The following is a 5,000-nucleotide window of genomic DNA, read 5'->3' on the forward strand; positions in this document are numbered from 1 at the left end:
ATTTACTTACGATAATCACAATCAACAAACCGGGCCCCCCCCCCCCCCCAAGTGCCTTAACCTAACCCGTATTGTACCTTAACCTAACCCGTATTGTACCTTAACCTAACCCGTATTGTACCTTAACCTAACCCGTATTGTACCTTAACCTAACCCGTATTGTACCTTAACCTAACCCGTATTGTACCTTAACCTAACCCATATTGTACCTTAACCTAACCCATATTGTACCTTAACCTAACCCATATTGTACCTTAACCTAACCCATATTGTACCTTAACCTAACCCATATTGTACCTTAACCTAACCCATATTGTACCTTAACCTAACCCATATTGTACCTTAACCTAACCCATATTGTACCTTAACCTAACCCATATTGTACCTTAACCTAACCCATGTTGCGCCTTAACCTAACCCATGTTGCGCCTTAACCTAACCCATGTTGCGCCTTAACCTAACCCATGTTGCGCCTTAACCTAACCCATGTTGCGCCTTAACCTAACCCATGTTGCGCCTTAACCTAACCCATGTTGCGCCTTAACCTAACCCATGTTGCGCCTTAACCTAACCCATGTTGCGCCTTAACCTAACCCATGTTGCGCCTTAACCTAACCCATGTTGCGCCTTAACCTAACCCATGTTGCGCCTTAACCTAACCCATGTTGCGCCTTAACCTAACCCATGTTGCGCCTTAACCTAACCTATGTTGCGCCTTAACCTAACCTATGTTGCGCCTTAACCTAACCTATGTTGCGCCTTAACCTAACCTATGTTGCGCCTTAACCTAACCTATGTTGCGCCTTAACCTAACCTATGTTGCGCCTTAACCTAACCTATGTTGCGCCGTAACCTAACCTATGTTGCGCCGTAACCTAACCTATGTTGCGCCGTAACCTAACCTATGTTGCGCCTTAACCTAACCTATGTTGCGCCTTAACCTAACCTATGTTGCGCCTTAACCTAACCTATGTTGCGCCGTAACCTAACCTATGTTGCGCCTTAACCTAACCTATGTTGCGCCTTAACCTAACCTATGTTGCGCCTTAACCTAACCTATGTTGCGCCTTAACCTAACCTATGTTGCGCCTTAACCTAACCTATGTTGCGCCTTAACCTAACCTATGTTGCGCCTTAACCTAACCTATGTTGCGCCTTAACCTAACCTATGTTGCGCCGTAACCTAACCTATGTTGCGCCTTAACCTAACCTATGTTGCGCCTTAACCTAACCTATGTTGCGCCGTAACCTAACCTATGTTGCGCCTTAACCTAACCTATGTTGCGCCTTAACCTAACCTATGTTGCGCCTTAACCTAACCTATGTTGCGCCTTAACCTAACCTATGTTGCGCCTTAACCTAACCTATGTTGCGCCTTAACCTAACCTATGTTGCGCCTTAACCCAACACACGTTGGGCCTTAACCCAACACACGTTGGGCCTTAACCCAACACACGTTGGGCCTTAACCCAACACACGTTGGGCCTTAACCCAACACACGTTGGGCCTTAACCCAACACACGTTGGGCCTTAACCCAACACACGTTGGGCCTTAACCCAACACACGTTGGGCCTTAACCCAACACACGTTGGGCCTTAACCCAACACACGTTGGGCCTTAACCCAACACACGTTGGGCCTTAACCCAACACACGTTGGGCCTTAACCCAACACACGTTGGGCCTTAACCCAACACACGTTGGGCCTTAACCCAACACACGTTGGGCCTTAACCCAACACACGTTGGGCCTTAACCCAACACACGTTGGGCCTTAACCCAACACACGTTGGGCCTTAACCCAACACACGTTGGGCCTTAACCCAACACACGTTGGGCCTTAACCCAACACACGTTGGGCCTTAACCTGCTCTGTAATTGTCATACGACGCGTTAAATTAGTGTAGTGTTGCCTAACTGCAACCCCCGCAATATAGTTTGCTACTCGCACTGCCCGGTCCCCAGAGTATCGCTTCATGTTAAACACCTTGCAGCTATACACTGTAATGCGGATGGCGGCAGGACGTACATGCTCAATGCCCTTCGCAGTTGTTCATTGGCATTCGCATGGCGAAGCACAGCCTACGTTGTGGTACGGCTTGTGGCAACTGTCCGCTGATGTTGTACGTCCAAATCACACACTGTACCGCACATTGGTCCTCATGTACTGAATGATACATCGTGGTACATGTGTGACCGTACCACGACTGCGCCAACAACGGCGAACCATACGGTCCAAATATTGTGCACTCAGCTACGTGTCGTCTCCCTATAAGAGCTGGATTGCAGTATGGTATGCCGTGGATGGCGATCAGCATGAGCCGTCTGTTGATGTAGTGGCGCGTGTTGTCAGACGTAGTCGTCTCTTCTCACACACCGTGATAGCATGGTGCACTGCGTTCCACATCTGCGACATGCGACAGAGGCCGGTTGACAGTCGTTCGCGCAATGGACATCGCATACGTACGGGGGCCACCTTCCACGTGTTCGCGAAGCGTGCACATGTTGTTGCGTGTATGTGGGCAGACATAGTGTGTCGTGACACCTGACACAGGCATGCAACAATCGTTGAATTTGCAAATGGCGATGGACGTCTACGTTTGCTGGTGACGTTACGCAAATGAAGAACTGGTAAACCGTTGTGGTGCGGTTGTTCTCGCTAGAGGTGAATCAGTGATGGCGACGATCGGTTGAGCTACCAACCGGTTGTTTCAGCGATACCCACCATGCCCACGAACGTGAATGGCATGTGGGTGTGAAGCGATACGCGGCGGTGGCTGGGTGGGACCGTCCCCGGCCGGTGAGGGGGGGCCTTCCGGCGTGCTGGCCGCGCGGTGCGTGGGCGCACGCGCTACAGCCGGCTGGTGGGGGCGGCCAGTGGCAGGCGCGCCGGCCGACGGAGGCGGCAGGCGGCGCAGCTGCGCGCCGGCGCACCCTGCACGCGGCGCCGTGCGGCCAAAGTAGGTCCTCGCGGGCCCGGTGCGAAGCGCGGTGGACATCTGCAGTGTGCTGGTCCGATTGAGGACTGTGTGCGCTGAGGATGCGCCGCCGCCCGGCGCTCGGCGCCGCGACGCCGTCTGCTGCTCGGTCGCCTCTGCGGTTCTCGCAGGTGGATTGTATCGCAGCTGTGCGGACGTGTTGGCGCGTGCGCTGTGCTGGGAGAGTTCGCTTCGGCACCCAAGTGGGGCTTTTGTCCTTCTGTGGCGCTGGCGTTGGAGCTGCCGGCCACCGTAGGTGGCGCGTGTTGTCTCCCGCCGGCAATGCCACGACAGCACGCTCCCGGGCCTCTGTCGGCAGCGGCAAGCTCAGTTGGGAGCACGGGTGGTCGCACCTAAAGCGTCTACTCGCCAAACTCCGGGCGATTGCGCCTCTCTCGAACCCGACCAAGTACTTAGGACGGCGCTGCGCGCCGCCGGGACCTGAGAGGGTTTCGAGGTGTATTGTGCAGGGGAGCTCAGCCTCCTCCTGTTTGCAGAATAATTGAGCGGACGCTTGCGTGTTCGCGCGGGCCCCCGGGACACACTCCCGGGCGGCCGGCTGCTCAGCTCTAGTTGACGCAGCTCCCTGGTTGATCCTGCCAGTAGTCATATGCTTGTCTCAAAGATTAAGCCATGCATGTCTCAGTACAAGCCGCATTAAGGTGAAACCGCGAATGGCTCATTAAATCAGTTATGGTTCCTTAGATCGTACCCACGTTACTTGGATAACTGTGGTAATTCTAGAGCTAATACATGCAAACAGAGTCCCGACCAGAGATGGAAGGGACGCTTTTATTAGATCAAAACCAATCGGTCGGCTCGTCCGGTCCGTTTGCCTTGGTGACTCTGAATAACTTTGGGCTGATCGCACGGTCCTCGTACCGGCGACGCATCTTTCAAATGTCTGCCTTATCAACTGTCGATGGTAGGTTCTGCGCCTACCATGGTTGTAACGGGTAACGGGGAATCAGGGTTCGATTCCGGAGAGGGAGCCTGAGAAACGGCTACCACATCCAAGGAAGGCAGCAGGCGCGCAAATTACCCACTCCCGGCACGGGGAGGTAGTGACGAAAAATAACGATACGGGACTCATCCGAGGCCCCGTAATCGGAATGAGTACACTTTAAATCCTTTAACGAGTATCTATTGGAGGGCAAGTCTGGTGCCAGCAGCCGCGGTAATTCCAGCTCCAATAGCGTATATTAAAGTTGTTGCGGTTAAAAAGCTCGTAGTTGGATTTGTGTCCCACGCTGTTGGTTCACCGCCCGTCGGTGTTTAACTGGCATGTATCGTGGGACGTCCTGCCGGTGGGGCGAGCTGAAGGCGTGCGACGCGCCTCGTGCGTGCTCGTGCGTCCCGAGGCGGACCCCGTTGCAATCCTACCAGGGTGCTCTTGAGTGAGTGTCTCGGTGGGCCGGCACGTTTACTTTGAACAAATTAGAGTGCTTAAAGCAGGCAAGCCCGCCTGAATACTGTGTGCATGGAATAATGGAATAGGACCTCGGTTCTATTTTGTTGGTTTTCGGAACCCGAGGTAATGATTAATAGGGACAGGCGGGGGCATTCGTATTGCGACGTTAGAGGTGAAATTCTTGGATCGTCGCAAGACGAACAGAAGCGAAAGCATTTGCCAAGTATGTTTTCATTAATCAAGAACGAAAGTTAGAGGTTCGAAGGCGATCAGATACCGCCCTAGTTCTAACCATAAACGATGCCAGCCAGCGATCCGCCGCAGTTCCTCCGATGACTCGGCGGGCAGCCTCCGGGAAACCAAAGCTTTTGGGTTCCGGGGGAAGTATGGTTGCAAAGCTGAAACTTAAAGGAATTGACGGAAGGGCACCACCAGGAGTGGAGCCTGCGGCTTAATTTGACTCAACACGGGAAACCTCACCAGGCCCGGACACCGGAAGGATTGACAGATTGATAGCTCTTTCTTGATTCGGTGGGTGGTGGTGCATGGCCGTTCTTAGTTGGTGGAGCGATTTGTCTGGTTAATTCCGATAACGAACGAGACTCTAGCCTGC

The 5,000-nt window shown here is 53.2% G+C and overlaps 1 non-coding gene across 1 annotated transcript in view; it reads left to right on the forward strand.

Moving 5' to 3' along the window:
* Positions 1–3,559: 3,559 nt before the first annotated feature.
* The window catches only part of LOC124583194, a 1,910-nt gene continuing 469 nt past the window's right edge, over positions 3,560–5,000 (forward strand). The window contains exon 1 of the ribosomal RNA XR_006974070.1: positions 3,560–5,000. This exon is cut by the window's right edge and continues 469 nt beyond it. This is a non-coding gene — a ribosomal RNA (small subunit ribosomal RNA).

Source organism: Schistocerca americana, unplaced genomic scaffold, assembly GCF_021461395.2.
Source record: "Schistocerca americana isolate TAMUIC-IGC-003095 unplaced genomic scaffold, iqSchAmer2.1 HiC_scaffold_446, whole genome shotgun sequence".
NCBI lineage: Eukaryota > Metazoa > Arthropoda > Insecta > Orthoptera > Acrididae > Schistocerca > Schistocerca americana.